Source organism: Bradysia coprophila, unplaced genomic scaffold (genome assembly GCF_014529535.1).
Source record: "Bradysia coprophila strain Holo2 unplaced genomic scaffold, BU_Bcop_v1 contig_350, whole genome shotgun sequence".
Lineage (NCBI taxonomy): Eukaryota > Metazoa > Arthropoda > Insecta > Diptera > Sciaridae > Bradysia > Bradysia coprophila.
This window is the reverse complement of record NW_023503608.1, coordinates 4,783,393-4,802,978: the sequence shown is the minus strand read 5'-3', so window position 1 is coordinate 4,802,978 and position 19,586 is coordinate 4,783,393. Positions and strand designations below refer to the sequence as shown.

Sequence of the window (19,586 nt, the reverse complement as noted above, 5' to 3'; positions counted from 1 at the left end):
CGCAGATCAGTCTTTAAATATCCGTTCGTCTTAGTGGACTTCAGTCAATCGACTTTTGCTCTTGCATTAGTTGCCGACATATTAAATCAACGATTTGTACACACTTTTATACAGTATCAGTTATTGATGTAAAGCTTAGGGAACGTCTTTGGAATATTTTTGTATTAAGTAGAAAATCAACGAGATGATGCAATTCCTAATTTTATCAATATTTTTAATGTCAATACGAAGTTCTTTGGGACAGGGTAAGTTTTACAATATAATTTTCACGCATTATACATGGCTCAAACCAAAACATCAACTTATCTGAATTGAAGGTGAATTATCCCCAAACCCGACCACTTGTGAACCAGTTGCATTCACGTCTAGTGAACCCTTCGAAGGAAAAGTGTTTTTGTATCCTTGGAGAACCGAAGATAGAAAAGGTGACTGGTATTACAACCGAGCATATTGTGCTAAACATTGCGCTGAAATGGTTACGCTACACAACGAAGCGGAGAACAACTTTTTCTATAATTTTATGTACCAAGTTGGTATGAGGTCCCATGGTGTTTGGCTCGGAGCACAAGTCAGAGACAGGCATCAATTCACTCACTGGCATAACAACGAAGTGGCATCCTATCAGCCAATTATGCCCGGAGAGTATGACCAACAGGGCCTAACATGTCTTGATATGAGCTTTTTCCCAGGAGAACGTAAATGGAGAAACTGGTTCTGTGCTGGATCTATAGAAAGCACCAATCATCACATAGCATGTCAACGAAAAAAATCATGCAAGGATAGTTGATTCGTTTAACGAAATCGTCAAAAATGTGTATCACTTAGCAGGAAGATCGATTTCATAATAAAACTATTTAAAACTGAAAAATCCGTGATTACCGAATTAAAAACTTTCTATTTTTTATTTGAAACTTAAAGACGAGTACGCAGTATGTGAAAAACGGTTGAAAAATTACTAAAAAATTGACACTCTGTAAAATGATTGAACAATTGCGGCGCGAAGTTTTAAACGTGCAAATTAAAGTTTCTAAGTTTCTATTTTATGTGATTAATTGATAATCTATTATAAGTATTTTTGATGAATTTTATTAAAAATCTTTTACTTCTTTTTTTTAACATTTTGTGATGTAGGGAAATAATGTTTGAAAACTAAAGCTCAAATGTACTTTTTTGCTATGACACTTCATGGATATTTCCTAGAGTGAAGTTATTTCATCTAAAAATAGAGCGCAAAGAATGAAGTGCTGAAAAAAATTGTGGCGCCTCTATAGGCCAATCGAGGTTTACTATAAGTATGTTTACCTAAGAAGTTAACAGTAAATTCGCGAAAACATCCAACAACTTATATTGAACTGTGCCGACAGTGAACCGAATGAGTTATGGCTCAAATGAATAGTCATTTAACCCTCAGAAATAATTCAAATGATTGTTTTTCTCTTGATGCATGAGACACTAGTCTTAAGTTTGTCCTAACGAGGCGGAGCTGAGCAGGACAAGCTTGCGACGTGGAACAAAAAATTCCACTTTCGTCACGAGACACAAACGACGTTTTTGCGCTTGAAAAATGAAATGAGACGAGATAAAATGCTGCGAGATGAAATAAATTAAATTCTAAAGACTTTTGCTAATAATATACGTTACTATTTGATTAAAAACATAGCAAAATTATCAATCTACTTTGAAACTCTCTCACTGTTTGATAATTTATGGAATAACCCCCGAATCACCTAATTTTCATCGAAGTGCGATATCGTATTTAATGAGTCATTTCTTTAACCATTAGAAACGTCTAGTAGCGCATAAGATTTGGTGTGATTTAATATTGATGTGCATTTCCAAGCCACGGCATAAAAATTCAAATATCTTTGTTCATTCCACATAAATGGACTTTCGATTCATGTAAATATAGTGCCTAATTATACCATCAACATTAATAAAAAAAACCTCTTCATTTTTGTGGTAATGAATGCGCTGAACAACCTTTTTTACGATAAAAAATAATGCCCAAAAAAGACTTGAAAATATTTTCTTTCTTGTAATTCTCTTATAATTATAATTTTTAAAATAAAATGTTCGTTGACTTAATGTTTTGCTGTAAATTTATTGACACTTTTATGCCTTAAACATATAATCGTCATGATCAAAAAAAGAAGTGTTCCAACATTCTCAGTCGCATTGGAACATAATTCCAACTGAATTTATTGTAAATTATTCATTCACATCGTTTCATGCTCATCTAACGAGCTAATAAATTGTATAACAGTGATTCTGCAGTGAGCTTAACTTTAACTGTCCACCCGATCAACGATCAATAATTGGAAATTTGCATAACTTTTAATTGAATTTAAAGGAGGAGATTGATTTTCGTATCTTATTCTACATTAATCGATGTTTATAATATTTGAAAGGATTATCGATATAGCGAGGGTATTGTCCGACAATAATAGAAATTCATTGTGAACTCACAATTTGTGAGTGCTGATCATTATCCGCTTATGTTGAGCTGACGAAGCTTAATAAACTGATTCTATTGAGGTGATTAATGTTGAGCATTGAGTTAAACGAGATATGAATGGGCTGAAATTGAATAAATCACGCGAAATGGTATTACCATTTTTCAGAATTGTTAGTGTCATTGATTGTTGTGATTTTGGGTCTAATGGAAGCGATTGTCCAACAAACAACTCATATTTTAAAATCTGAAGCTAAATGTAGGTTGTTTGTTCTCTCAGATTTATATTACAAAGAACAAATAGTTTTCTTCATCTGTGGAATCATAGAGTTACACGAAAGTGGCGACCAGCTGTCGCATTTACATGAATGGAACAAAATCGTTTTTGCTTGTCCAAACTTTTTCTTTTGTGCAATGTAACGAATAATAACGAATAATAACAAATAATAGAAACGTATCACATCATTTAATTTTTTACGTATCTGTTGTGGACGGTGATTATAGGCAAAATCGCGAGTTGTAGCCCGAACGAAGTGAGACGTATACTAATTTTCATGCCGAGTGACCAAATTACGAGAAATTTTTTTAAATTTTGTCCCAATGCATGAAAATAACTGTTATTCTAGGTACAAAATCTTTTACTTCATTTGTTATAGCACAGCACTACTCCTAGCATGAACATATAATATATTCGGAGGCTGATGAAATCGCACTGCAGTGTTTCTTTTGTAGAAAGATAGATGAGAAACATACATTAGAGGCAATCCTAAACGGTAGCTCTTATCACTTATCATTCATGCTGGGAGCAGTGCTGTAGTCTTAGTCAAGTTCATAAGTTGATCCGGTGTTAAGGAATCTCGCGCCACGTCATTCACAATAATTCACAAAGTGACATCTTCCTTATACAAAATGTGTCAAAATGTGAATTATTGTGAATGACGCGGCGCGAGATTCCTAGCAACCGTTGATCCACATATGTTGGCTGTTAATCATCTCTGATTGCAATGTAATATTAGTTCTTGATTAGCAATTATCAGTTATCAACTAAGTATGACAGGAACTATTTGCTGATGCATGAAATGCAATGATCGCAAACATATTGGTCAGTCGATTCGCAGTTGTCGACCAATATCCGACCAATCTGCTAAAATTCCAAAAACATCTCAAACAATTATTCTGTTTAGTGAATTACCCGATATGGGTTCTGGGTTAAAATCATCCGGCTGAAATTTTCTTGTTCATTGGGATCGTGTGATTTGTGTACTGATTTACTTGGTAAACTAAAAATCTTTAAATATTTTACCATTTATAAACATCGAAAAACCATTTATTACTAAATAAAATCCAGAGCACGTATATGAAGCTTTTTATCCTCCCAATCGAATATTTATTTGTATGGTCAAAATAATCCCATCGGGATACGATCCTGTGTTATATTTGCGGTAAAATCCAATGAACATGGGTAATCGATTAATAACTAAATTTTTTTTCCGTGTGTGTGCATTGTTCGTTCGATATGCCGTTACTATAAATGGGAAAGGCTGTGTGTTTAACAACAACGAAAAGAATTAGTGTAACACCGGCAGGCTAGTGAGTTTTTGTTTGCATTTTAATGTAACAGAAGTGAGTGGTATTGATGGCCGTTTAAAACCGCGTCTAATTAATGGCCAAAAAAATAAATTATCAAATTTATGTGCCTCATCATCAAAAATTAATCAATATACACTGGCAGCATAAATTGTTGTATCAAACAAAAACATAAAAATCGTCTATGGTGATATAATATAGCCGATGCATGCGAACACATCATTTCGTAATTAATTAATTTAAATATTCCAATTTTATATTTTAACTATTTACTGTATATTTTGGTAAACTTTAAACTAGCTGAAGTGTTACACGATATATGTATAGCGTATAGGTCGACGATTTAAATTTTCAACAATTATTTCTGATATTATGTACAAATTTCGGTTTCGGTTATTGAATATTGCTGTCAGCGATAGCGAATACATTGGATTGAGTTTGATTTTAGTGTCCTGTTTCATATGTACGAGTTCGTTCATTAGTGAATGATATCGAAATATTCTTAATTAAACTTCGTAACCAGGGATACATAGCTTTGCATTATGAATTACAACATATAAATGAATAAAATCATGATTCGAGTGCATTCGGAGGGCCCATTGAGTTAATGGTTCGGCACACAATTATTTAAGCTACGAGCAAAAATTTAAAACTAAAAATATTTTTAGCTGATTGAAGAGATTATAGGCAAATACCCAAATTCCTACGGTACAAAAAATAAATCAGTAGAAAAACATCAAAAAATCTATTCCAGAAAACCTATTAAGCTCAGAAGAATCATTGAAAATCATTTGAAGGTAAAGTCGAGCGATTTACAGGAACTGTAAATATGAGTGTCTTCATTTTAGATTTGTACAGAACAGTTGCGGAAGAACTTCTTTTGTCCTAGGTATGAAAAATCATATTTACGCGACTCCTCACTATGACATATTTGATTGGATTCAGTCGTAGTACTCTAACTTTCAAGTAGGAACTAAACGAGTTCTCACATTTCTATATGATGATTGTATTTAGTAAGGACGTAAGTAACTGCTGAGAAATTGAGTTTAGTGTAAGGAGTGAGGACCATTTTCATTGGAACTTTTACAACGAAAAAATGGTTGAGTCCCTAATCTAGATCTAGAATCACCTTCTCACACTCATTCAGTCCTAAGAAGAGACTAAAGAATGATTAAGAGTTGGTTATATAGTGAAAAAAAACGTTTGAGGGCCGCCCCACGACTTTTTTGTTTGTAATCCTATGAATGTGATTCTTACTTCATACAATAGTTCCTTGTTAATTGCTTAATTCAATTGAACACGGAGCACAAAGAATCTCTTCACAACCTGAGCGAATTACTTCGTTTACAGATTCCACTCATCCCAACAGTTCTGCATTTAAAAAGAAAATTCTCTGAATTTGACAATATTTATTTCTTAAAATTCCCTTTGTAGAAAAGAACACGACCGTCATTCGGAACAAAAATACAGCATGTCAATGCTCTCCACATGGTGAATGTGGTGAACGGTGGTGAATGTTTTAAATACTATTTCCCTAGAATCGGTCTGATTAACTGAAGCAAGACTCGACACAATGATAAAACGGCATTGTTGAAAAAATATGATGACAAACATGAGTGTCGGTAATGTGATGCAATGCAACGTCTAAGAATTTTCCATACGAACGATCAATTGTGCACAAAGAACCTGTATAACAACGAACCACGACGAAATTTACGTTCTCAATTTATTACTGTCTTCATAAATGTTGTATACAGTAACCAACCACGAAGCCAACTCCATCCACCATAGTGATAGTGTGGTACATATGTGTCGGTATGATGTAGTAGCGTAATTAGAACAAGAAAACCATTTATTACGAGGTACGGCATGATGTACAGTCGTAAAACAACGGAAAAGTTGAAGAACTGAATGAAGTAAGCGAGGACAGTCAGCGCTACAACAAATCCAATCGATCAAAAAACCTGTCGTTTAATAAAAGTTTTTTTTCTAATTCACAAATAGTGCAGTGCAGTATAATGTTGGATGATTGTCTTGATATTGTTCGATCTGTTGCATATAAATTTCTTTGTCGAAAATATAAAAATCGCGAAAGCTAATGTAAGGGTACTCGAAATCATTTCCAATGATTGCATGGAACGAGGGAAATCTGGTCCCACCGAAATGGCTTTCCTTGAGAGTAATTGATGTATAAGATGAGACGAATTTATTGAAGCAATACAGCCAGGCATGCAAGCAAAAAGTATTCCACAAAGCATGTTCAAAACAAATGAAGTAAAAGATTTCTGAAATCGATCTCTTAAAACATTCGATGAAATGAAGTAGTAGTTTGAATAGTAAAACTGTTAATATGCTTGCCGTCTGTGACAGGGTAAAAAACTGTTCCCTTACCCAGTCTATTATCACGTAGCTATCAACGGACTTGGATGGATCAATGCCAGTGGAAAGAAATTTTTTCTGTTAAAAATTCAGTTCTCCAGCTTGGGTTCTAGATGATTTTTTCTCATCTTCCTCGTCTATTTTTTTTCTCTCGCCTCTTGGGATAGTAGTCGTAACATCGTGATTAACTACATCTAAGCAGGTTTTCTTTGTAACATCATTTCGTCTGTTACCGCTTCACTATCTACTAAACCCAATACCCACTCTTAGCATGAGAGGGTATTAGCTAATCGCTTATTTCCTCGAAAAAAAAGGTCGTCACAACTGGAGTCAGAGTCATTTATTTCTAAGAGTATAATTTCACTCAACATTACAATGGATTCGTACACAACAAGAAAAATTAAGAAAACAAAAAAAAATCGTTTTCTCTACAAACAAAATCAATAACTCATCAAAATTGCCAATTTCATTGGAAATTCACAAAATTATCGTATTTCGGTTAAATTGATGGTGACAATATAGATATAGAAGATAGACACACCGCACTTCAATGTTGTGTGGGTAGTAGAGACGATGGAAACGAAACGAAACGAAAATTGTATTGTTTTCTCCATTTAATACAACAAGTGTTCACATATAAACTGTAAAGCGGAGAGATGTCTCTCAAATGCAAACGTGCCTGGACTGTACGATTACTTTATTCCATTCACTATATTTTCCGAAACTAACGATTCCATTTTAGATTGGTTTATATTTCTCGACCTTACAATTTGTTTCATTTCAAAAATAGATACGTCAGCAATGAAGTAGCGCTTAATGTAAGAATTTTAAACTTTAATTGACAAAATTGTGTATGTCGAACCATCAGAAATATCCTAAAAATTGAAACACTTTTCAACTTACACTGTTACACGAAATCGATACAGAAAATTTTACACTCTTAGAACTATGAGAATCATGACAATTGTTATTTGTTTTCAGATAGATGTTTTTCTGTGTGAAATTCACAAATCACACAGTGTAACAGACGAAAACCTAGAGTTTGTGACAGGTCAGGTTCTGTCAACGTGATATGAAAACCTGAAGTTTGAGGTCATTGTTTATGCTGACCAAGAGCAAACATAAGACATAAGAAAGGTGATGTTAATTTTCTACCTTATCTCGAGTCTAACATTTTTTTTAATTGCGTGTAGCGGACCACTAGTACATCCTAAACATATCGTACCTCGTAAGCTTCTTTTTTCTTCACCATCACAGTTTTTGTTAGATTTTGAGGCATTGAGTCATTGAAATCCATTAAAATTAGTTTCAACATCAATTACGTTAACGATTGACTACCTACCAGTCTAGTCTTTTTAAGTAAGAAAAAGAGTTATAGAAACAGATTGAGTCCATTAATAAAACATTCAATGCTATTAATAGACAAAAAAATAATAGCCGTGCGTAACGTGCGTCCGAAATCGATCTATAGGTAGTTACTTTTCATCCTCGATTTTATTTCGATTGATTTAAGTTCATCAACAATAATTATTATGGTTAAAATACCGTTTCATCAAGCGCGGGGGCATACTTATAATAATACGCTCATCGGTAATGTCCACACAATTTGAGTTACATTTTCTATAGAGTATTTTATTTTATTAATAAAAATCATAATTATCATTCTAATTGTAGACACATTAGCTATCGATGTCGAATTGTAGTTCGAATTATTATTTAGTGGTTAACTACACTACAATCGTAAAACTAAGTCACAATTTCTATTTAGTTAACCTTTTACAAAGGACAAGTGTTTCCCGATGTTATAAATGAAACAGATAGTCCTTTTCCTTTACTATGGAGGGAAAGTGGACTTTCCGTCCGTAGGGAAAAGTCTTTCCCTCCATCGTAAAGAAAAATGTCACACTACACTCGGGAAATAATTTGATATTTCGTATCACGATGAGTAAAAGTAACTCGGGCTAAAACCCTCAGATACTTTTACTCATCTGGATACGAAATATCAAATTCCTTACCTTGTATAGTGATATGCTATTGTTTCAAGCATGCTAAGGCACAAAACTTGCAGAAGTAATTTCCTTTGGCCTACATTTCATACGAAACCTTCAGTTATTGTGGTGAATTATCAAATTACCAAAACCAACTACCAGATTTTGAGTTGTGCAAATAGGTAGAGACAGTAGCCATTCAATGAAACATACTTCTGATTTTGTTGAGGAATTCATGACGAACTAACTAAAATTATTGATGAAGCTAGTGATACTAGGAACATCCGCAAACAACTAACGATATGTTGGAAATAGTATATTTCAACATACCCCAATACACACAAAACACACATCGAGTGTGTATTGGGGTATTTTGAAATATACTATTTCCAACATATCGTTAGTTGTTTGCGAATGTTCCTAACCTTCACTTTCCTTCTCGACCGTTTACTTTCCCTACCGACCGATTCATATCATAGCTCACCAATACACTCTCACGTATACAGAAAAATTCTTTCGTTTTATATTTACATAGCACTGCTCTTAGCACGAACATAGAAAATATTCTGAGGCTGATGAAATCACATTAGACACTGCGTTTCTTTCGTAAAGATAGATGACTTGTCTTAAAACATCCAATTCAAACAATCCTAAGTTGTAGCTCTCATCACTAAAGCCACCAAATTTGACAAACGTCAATTCACTGTTCATGTTAGGAGTAGTGCTGTGGTAATTATTATTTCACTAATTTAATTTTAACGCAAATTATTTGTGTCTTCGAATGTTTCTTCATCATTGCCCGAGCGAAAAAAATGACTCAAAACGTACATACGTATACGTATTTTTTCAGTATATATAAGGATATGTTGATATACTGTTAGCATTCAGCATGTGATATACTGCTGTCAGTATTTAAATATATACGGTTTTATACTGTGACCAGTATTTAATCAAATACGTTTGTGTACTTACTAATGTAACAATCAGTCTATGATGAGCTTTTGTCGGGGCAACATATCTGTCACATGAATTTTACGAGGTAAGAGCAATATTCACCTTAACATTTTAAGTTAGTAACATTAGTAAATTAATGAAACAAATTCTACCTTCTGTGTATTGTTTCTCTCGCTAGAATAGCTTCTGTATCTTGTTAGGTCTTAGGAATTAGCAAATAATATGACAGTGAAAAGTAGAATTTGTTTCATAATTTCCAATGACTTAGTCGCCATTTTGGATTGACTTGAAGCGTGTTGCGTTGGTTTATTAAAAAGGAACCCTTGATGAGGTAAGATCTTTCGGGCGAGGCAACTTACGATATATATGATGAATTAAAAGCTGAATCAAGACTGTACACGTACACTCATTTCCTTGAAACGTATTTCATTTCTTCAAAAATTAAATAAAATTAAATGAGAATTTTATTACAAAAGAAATGATTAGAAACAATTACGTATTAGAAAGTGTATGGAGATATACTGATTACGGATATAAACGTATATGCTGGTATACTGATCACGTATATAAACGTATATGTCGATATACTGAAATTTCATATACGTATTTTGTATGGGCTTAAGTCGAAAAAAGGGTACCCTGCAGTATTTGTAAGGAAATTCTCATATACGTTTTAATACTCATTTCATTATCGCTCAAATGATTTTTGTCTGACTCCTTATTATTATTTATTGTAATAGTCGTTATTATGACCTTCAATTGGTGTTATGGATGAAAGCTTACAGTCTTCTTGCAATTACTTTTTTTAATGAAAAAATCTTCCAACTCTTCTTTGTGTCATGCTAGAATTTCTTACTAACATTTTTTTGTGTTTGAAATGAAATTTGTTAACAAGACAGCGTATTATGTGAACGAAGCAAACAAAAAATGAAGAAGTGATTAGCGTGACGTGATATTCACTTATAAAATAATTTCGAAGCTTATTAAAAACGACATCATCGTTTCATGTACATATATTAACCGGTATGTATTTATACACAATACCGCGTTATAATTGAAGTATACAATAAAGTTGATGGAGGTCAAGAGTCGAAATTGCGCGTACGAATATCATAATAACATAAACCAAGTCAACGAACATAAATGAAAAATTAATTAAAATTTTGAACAATCATAGATTTCAACGCAAGATTATAGTATTTTTAACATTGTAACGTGATATGACGACGTGTTGAATGATTTAAAATGCTTGAGGATACCAAAGTCACGATTAATAAAAACAGAGTTTTTTTTTGATAAAAGGTGAATTAACGACAATAACGACATACTCGTAATTGATTCTTGTAATACGTGTGAAATTTTGATGTTTAGAAACAATCTAAATTCTTGTTTAGCGCAGCTTCAGATTCCATCTCGGATTCCATATAATTCAACGGACAAAAAAAATTGTCAGAAGAAACTACTTTTAGCACTTTTCAAGATTTGTAAAACCGTTTCGGAAGGAGAAACCTACCGTTTGCAAAACAGATATTTATACATGTTGCAAGCACACTGCATAAACACAATTGCAAGCACTTATATAAACCTAAACACCCGCAAATCGAAATATATGCACTCACCTCGAATTATGTTTATTTACCGAGGGCGAAACCACTAATGGAAATGGTGAGACATGCTTTATTTCCATTCGATCGATTGTAATTAATTTGATTAAATGGGAAGTGAATTTATTTAATATATTTGATCGTCGGTAAATTAGATCAACAAGTTCACGTTACGGGTAAATTAGGCCAAATCATCGGTAAAGTAGATAAAACAGATAAAAGAAGAGGTTTGTAAGGAAAAATTACCTTGGTAATGGATTTCAAGGTAATTTAGAATTTACCATTGGGTACTTAAAAGAAAATTGAAATAGATCGGTCACGATTTTCTCTTGTAGTTTTCCCCTCATGTGCACATTGCAATGTTAGATTTTACGAGTCGTAGGTACGTTTGAAATGTACAAACTTTATAGCCACTAATGTTATGCACATACAATGCAATTAATGTATGAGTTTGAGATTAAAACGCTGAAAAGCGTGAAGATTATTATGAATATTGGCTTAACGACATAGTATGAAGAAAATTTCGAAATAAATTCTGTTGACTTAATTTATTACTTTTGAGGTGGGTCAATTGTACCGACGACACACTGGCACTCGTTTTTACCGACTTCTATGGATGCAGTGTACGCAAACAGTTTATTATTGATCGTAAATATTTAACATAAATCAAGAAAAAGTGAATTCATTCATTTACTCTGTGCATTACATTCTGTCAATATTTAAATCTAACATTAAGCGTCGACTCTACAAAAGCAATTACCTCAACCTCAGTCAATTAATTGGTAAGGTGCCTAAAAACGAAGGACTGGAACGTGAGCCATTTACTAGGCCAGAAGGAGACTTAAAAATAGCCCTGCGCTTATAACTTTATCTAATTGAACCAAGTTTGCAAATGTGATTTATGGCTTTCACTTGTGCAAATTAAGGTGTTAACATATTTTTTCCATTAGGTGATACCACCATGCAGAGTAGAGCTCTTATTTTTCGTCGTTATAGCTAACAAATGACTAGTCGCGTTTTGAAAAATTAAGAAATTTTCTTTTGTTTGTCCTTCAACGATCAATACCTTTTTTGTGACGGTCCCGCATTTCTTTCTTTTTTTAACGAGATTTAAATTTACTAATCAAATAAATATAAATTAGAAAATAATACGTTAGCCTGTCTAGTCTATCTCTCAAATATGGATTTAATATTTGTTTATCTTCACATCAGTCATTTCGTGTATTATTGCCCATTATAATATCCCAGATGTTCTAAACGCATTCTTGTTTTGCTTTCGTTTAAATCTCTTTAACAATAAATAAGATTAATCATTTACAGCCGTGAATGGGATTATGATTTGTGAACGTTGATTTATGGGACCCACCAAGCAAGGAACTCTAAATCAAAATATGATGATTCTTTTCTGTTGAATATTATAAATACCCGTGTGGCGTTCGAATGAATAGAATTCGAAATGTGTGATTGAAACGTAATGATATGTCGCGTGCTTTATGGTATGAGTCTGTAGGAACGTTTTATTTAGTCTAATCTACCATTCGTTCAGGGCTCGTTCTTCAGCTTTTTTGCCATTCTTTTGTTACTAGTTATTAGAATAATGTTGTTTTCAGCGTTTGAAAATCATTAGTTTTCCCTATTTTTAAGCCTTTCGGTGTAAGAAATCATCATCTGTTGCTTGTGACCTGCTGAATTTATAGAAAACTGTTATCAAATTAGTATTGGTTCGAACGTGCGGGAAAAGCACAACTAAAATCTACTACAAAAGAACCAAATAAATTAAGCAACTATCCACCTCCAGTTTTAATAGTTTTCAAGTTTTGTAGAGGCTTCTTTGGAAAAATTTAAAAGGTCAAACTAACAAATTAGTGCCTCTACTGTAATCTATGGTCTTTTCCTTTGTTCGTTTAAACATAATTATTACACTTTCCAATACGACAAACATTGGAACCCTGGGAGTTAAGCCGTAATAAGTATAGACCTGGTGAGTAGAAGGTATTGGAGCCAAGTGTAGTATTGAGTTGAGTGCTTCCAACACAAATTTTGTTTTTAAATTACTTTCTTAAATGTATAGTGTCTACAATATGTGACTAGTGAGATATACTAGCAAGATATACACTAGGGCGGTTTGACTTACAGCCTGGGACAGTCAAAAAATTGCATTTTTATTCTATACGTGTTTCATCGATTTCAGCTGTTTTGCCATTGTAATTTGTATTGTCAAAACAGCTGAAATCGATAAACACGAAAATCATAAAAATACACTTTTTTGAAGGTCCTTGGCTGTAGGTCACTCCTATTGCTCAAAAGTAAAAGTCATTGAACAAATAATTATCTAGAGTTGCGGGAAATGGTCATGTATGACATTTGCAACCTAATTAAGTTACAATCGTCATACAGAACCGTTTCCCGCAACTCGATTCCTTTTAAAATAAATTAATAATCGCCTCAAAAAACATCTTCATTATATTCGATTGAATCGGTGTACATATAAAGAACCATCTATAATTAAGAATTGTGAACAAAAAGTTTTATGCGTTGCAACTGTGTAGAATGTATTGTTAATGAAATTCTGATGCAATAGCACTCACTATCCATCATCAATATTTAGAAAAAAAAATGGTTTTGTTCCATTGTTGTTACACATCATTGCACCGATCATCTTTCACCTAGCTTTTTTTTCTTCAGCCTGTTCACAATAATATCTCTTTAATCAAAACAATAAAGAACAATTAACTTTTTTTATGGTTCGTTTTTTATTTTATTTTTATAAATTATTGAATCGAGGTTTACAGCACCCAGTGTTAAAATATTAATATCTTTTACGTATCACCTCTGTACCAATTGGAAAGTTTTTAATGTTTAATTGCGTGAAGATTAGAAAAGTATTAAAAAGTAAATTTAGTGCTATCGTAAAATTCTAATTGGCCCATTAATTAGGTTTTATTTTCAGATTATATGAAGAAATTGAATTAAGATCTCGTTAATCATATACATCGAATCGGTTATATTATAAAAATGCTGATGTCTTCATCTGTACAAAAATATTTAGATCATTCGGATTTTTTTTGTGCACTTAGTTGTCTGGATTTCGTTAGTAAAACAAATTAAAATTTTATATTTATTCATTCAGTTGGGGAGAGTTTTCTTCCAGACAAATTTAATTAGACTAGTCATCTGCACTTAAATTAATCAAAAAGAATTAATTTTCTCATTTGGCTCTAGTTGTCCGATACAATTTTCTATTATAAATTTTCATCAAAAAAAAAATTAATTCCCAAATGACATTCCCAAATCTGTGAAATGATAGTAAAATCCACAGCTAATCAAAAACGAGTCGAGTTTCAATTTTTTCAAGTTTTATCAAACGAGATTCAATGCACGAGGCACTGAACTGGAAAACGCACTATGTTGGTAACAGCTACTCTTATAACATTTATCTCAATGGAAATTTTGCGGAATAGATTCGAATAGTCCCTCGGGTTGACAGCACATCGTATGCGCATGATTTCAGTTTAGGTGAAAGTTAGGAACACAATTTTATAAACATGAGTGGAATCCTCATTTTTACAAACGTCACTTTTGCGTACTAGTATGTACATAATCCATTTACGCACTACTTTTATCTCACTGCACAGAAAATATTTCAATTTCAACAACTTGATTCAAAGTTCTATCTCCAAAGCAATTTTTTATTTCTAAAAAATTAATTATGTCTTTTTGAAGAGGTAATATACAAGTCTAAGATGTACGTTCACCGTGATGGTCAATAAAAACGAATCAATCAATTAAAGATGCATAAACAAAAAATGAATAATTCATTCGAATTAGAATTTAATTTTAGGTTATTATTTGATAACTGTTTTTACGTCTAAAATTAATGAATTTAATGATTGATGGACCTTTAGCTAATTTACCTTTTCTATATTTACAAAATCATCAATTTGTTGCTAGGGCACTGCTAGGATCTGTTGATTGATATTGATAAAGAGACTAACTAAAAAGAATCTGGATGCAAGATGTGAGGTTGCAGTTAATGAAAGAAAAAAAAATATTGAACAATTTTTTTGGGGAGGTGTGCTACTTAAGTTCGAAGCATTAACTGTCATAGCTTTTAATACCTAATTTCTACATGTTGAAATTTATGTACGCTTGCCTGAAAACAGACGACAGGCAATATGCAGAGAAATGATAAGTTGGCACGCCTGTGTTGAGAAAGCCAACTGTCATTCCAATGTTTCTTCTATCTCGCCACAGGTTACTCCAATTATTGTCGTTTAAAAATAATTTTCACGCATAACTCTGTTTCCATCCCTGGAGTGAGATAGCCTGACAAAAAATAGGTACAGAAAGAATCGATTGTGGTCAACATTATAAAATCTTATTGACTATCCCATGTAAAAATCGACTCCCTGCGAAAACGATCCATTACATGAAGAATATTTTCGGTTAATTTTACATGAATTCTTTTGTTTTTAATGGGGCAGGCAATACACCAGAATTGGATGCCGCAACATAGTTAATTAATTCGAAACAACTTTGGGACACTCACAACTTGATGTTGTAACTGTTTTTTTTTACAGAATCGAAACACCCTTAACTCGTTCATGAGTTAAAGATGAACTCCGAAGTTTTTGAATTAAGCGGAACGAAACGGTGTCTTTAGGTACTCTAAACGTTACTTGGAAAGACTTATTTTCGTCGTCGTTTAATCGCGTATTTGACCATGACAAAGATTGGCCCACCCTTAGCCGTGCGCTGTGGGTGAATTCTACTGTTGCATTTACATATGTCAGATTCACGGACATTTGCAAGAAGATATGTCAGCCTTTGTCCCTAATATGGTGTTTCTGTTCATATGGTGTATTTTTCGATTTACTTTAGGAGATTTGATCCAGGAACGAACTAGTGAAAATAGATCAAAAATGTACCTGAAACAGCGAATAGGTATAGCAGTACAACGCACGAGGGTTGGACAACGGCAGTCACAGAGAACGGACGTGTTTATGCGTTGCTCTCTAAAAGTGTTTCTTTTGTGTGGCTGTGTGTGAATTCATTTTCGATTTTGTCTAATTTCTGTGCCAACTTTTACGGCTTTGGTGTTTTTATTTTGCTGTAATGTTTAAATGGTGAAATTATTTTAAAGGTTTTATTAACGAAGTCAAAGTGTTGTTCTCGTAGGTCATTTTCTCTTTGATCAATAAAGTCGTTCTCGCCTCATTGTGCGATATCAACAATTGTGTTATTTCCTTTGTTATTTAACATGTGCTTCGTGGCGTCGGTTTACGGATTAACAATCGACTCTACCAGAAGCTAATGCTAAATTACGTGCTCGATTAATGTACGAAAATGACACATTGCCGTATGGCATCTGGCAGTCAATTTTAGTGCAGGTAAGGTACAAACGCTTCGGGTTCTCATTTGACACCCCAAAACCACATAGCAAATTTTTACAAATTTGCTGTGGTACAATCCCAAGATACAGAAACTATCTTGTACTCCAAAATGACCGCGAGGTTTAACAGATCTATTGATTGATACGTTGTATGGATGTCAAGGGATATGACGAAATACGAATCATTCAGACGCTACAACCTGCAACGCCAGAACGAGTTCAGTCACATGGTGGCATGGCGATTTATACGAAGAGGCAACTCATGGCCTATGGTGATTAGACACTTGCTATTACCTAAAACTAATAGCCGTAACCGTAACAAAGTCGGAAATATCAAAAAACCCAACATTCGCTTTCTCCATAAAAGAAACCATATCGACATAATGTCAATAGTAGAAAGAGCTACAACATGACAATGTTGATAGCGCCATCTTTGGGAAAATGTACAGGTCAATTAGTGATGGTTGTGGTATTCGCATACCACCCACGGCTTGGAGAATTCACAACGTATGGGACGTTAACACACGGTCGATTTGTGAACAATCTAAGTCGGGAGAGATATGATGTAAAATCACAGTCCATATGATCAAGAGACTTGTACAATAGCACAACAGGCCCATCTGAGGCTTAGGTGCTGGGCTTACACCCTCCCATCTAATCTAATCTAATCTAGTACAACGCACGAACGCTGCCAGAGTTATGGGCACTTTCGGTAAAGATCATAAAGGGTTGGATGAAATATTTTATATTTTACAAACATTTTCAGAATGATCCCATTGCCAAGTTCTTCTTAACTCGTTAAAAAAACTGTCACCGAAGCTTATTCTGCTCAAAAACTACACTTTTGAATTTGCTTTTATCACAAAATTGTTAGCTTGCGTAATGGATTATTTTCGCTCAATCCAATGTAATCTATAGTATTATTTCCATCTTTCGCAATAATATAAGGTTTTCTTTTTGTTCTTATTTAATTCATAAATTTGAATTTGAATCTGTCGATGTCGATAACACTTAGATCAATGGAAGTAACAGATAATTATAATTGCATTCTTTAAAACCTTACCACTTTATTTCGTAGTCGTTTTCGTGGTCATTTTAAACATTTGCAAGCTGTAAAAAGGGTTTGAACTGTTTATTATCTTAGTTTAAAAAAAAAATACTGATGGAGAGTCACAAGATGAGCGAAGGTTACGTAATGCCAGACTAACTACAATTCATAAAGATTGAAAATGACCAAAGTTTTATAATTGGGAATGTTTGAGATGACGTTCACTTCGTATGAATAACTATTAGCGTCACTATGGGCGAAGAAATTTTTCGTATAAAAAATAAATCAAACAAATTTATAGCAAATAGAGTTCGAATTAGCACAAAATTACGTGTGAAAGTAAAAGTCGAGCTTTTTTTATAATTAGTCACCTGAATATCCATGTGGGTGGGTTGAGAGCAAATCGAATAGTAGTTCGTGTATTAAGGTGTATATAATCCTCTCCTCCTTCTGCTCGGACGTTCTGTTGACTGACTCGAGATTGGCTTGAGTTCGAATTCGAATTTGCATTTCCATAATTTAAAGGTCAAAGCTTTATAACTCCTGGAATGTTATTGTAATCATCTATCCATCTATTATCGACAGATGACAATAGGCGATGAGCTTTCACAAGGGTATAATAAAACAAAATTAGTAAAACATTGTCCATCAAACAGATAGATAGTTAGGGTAAGGTGAAGATTGTGGGTTCGTGTCCCACCTGTGCAACAATTACATACATACCGTTACCGTTACCCTTATTCATATGATCCTCTGATGGTCCGTTGCCAAAGCGTAACGTTAAAAATATCGAATGTCCTATTGATCGCTTATAATGTACGATTGCCGTTAATAAAAGGTGAACGGCAACTCTACCCGTTAATCAAATTTCGAACGAAAGTAGTTTTTCTTTTACATCATTTACTATAATACTTTTCTGCGAACGTACTACATCTGTTTTCAATTACGTTAACGAAACAAATTAGCAGTTCATTGATATATTTACTGGTCTTTCCCAAAAAGATGGAACTTCCAGCAAATCTAACTGCACAGTGGTACTATTCGCACATATGTTCGATCAAATTCATTCAAAACTTATTTTATCTACAATCGATTTTCGCACCTGACTAAAGAAAACATCTCAGTTGAATTGTCTTCTATTTTAAGAAAATAGTTTTATATGCCAACTATTCTGTTTAGAAATGATTTTATGCAATTGAGCGTGAGATCCAAACTTCTCTAAAATAATGAAAACGACTCAAGCATAAACCGAACAAAGAAGAACAGAGAAATATGAATATTTGCTAAATTAATAATCACAAATTTAATGGGTGTGTCCTATTATTATTCACATGGTTAAAATAACTATGCAAAGTATTTGAATAAACAAATTCAATAAATTTAGATATCATAACCCATAATATTGACTATTAATTGCATTGTGATGATTCGAATGTTTTTATATCAATCTGATTGGATCAAAAGAAGTAATAGACTTGACAATTTATTCATGCTAGTAATGTTATTGTGGTATGCCAAGCATCATTTTAAGAAAAATTAACAACAACAAAAAGTGAAAATTTACTGACGGTGTCGATTTCAAGGAATAGAGAAATTAACCTATTCACAGTAGACAATCATCACAAGTTAAATTATCAAATCTGTTTCTTCGCTTCAACGACGTGTTTTCAATTGATTCACAGAATCTTGTACTTCATTAGATTTAACGTTGAACTTGCTATGAAGTACCTCATTAGCTTATTATTTGTTGTTGACATAGCTGTCGATAACAGATGACCTCTATAAATGAAACAATGAAAACCGTAGCTCTACAGTCTTGTTTCAAATAATTGTAAACCCGAGTTTTGGCAACACGAACAATACGAAAACATATACAAATGTTCATTCATCATGCGGTTATGTCTATATGTATCAAATTTAACATTCGTATGGCCTTGGAACAAACCTATTCCATGAACATTTCCTTTTTGTGTTTCGGGTCAAAACGCGCATACGGCTCGTCAAACAATTGTCTCCCTAATTGTTACTAATTGCTGATTAATTACTTTAGAAACGAGACTGATGGAGTACAAACCCAATAATTTTTCTTAAATGTTTAAACAGCAAAGAATCGGCTATTTGCACCGAATGTGTGAACAAACACTACCATCGTAATATAAGTAATAGTCTTTCGAGACAGAAT

General features: G+C 33.3%; 1 long non-coding RNA gene across 1 annotated transcript; it reads left to right on the top strand.

Moving 5' to 3' along the window:
* LOC119080364 lies at nucleotides 1-873 on the top strand. The gene is made up of 3 exons (XR_005088320.1): nucleotides 1-113; nucleotides 170-245; nucleotides 318-873. It is a non-coding gene; the product is annotated as an uncharacterized LOC119080364 (long non-coding RNA).
* Nucleotides 874-19,586: the final 18,713 nt, after the last annotated feature.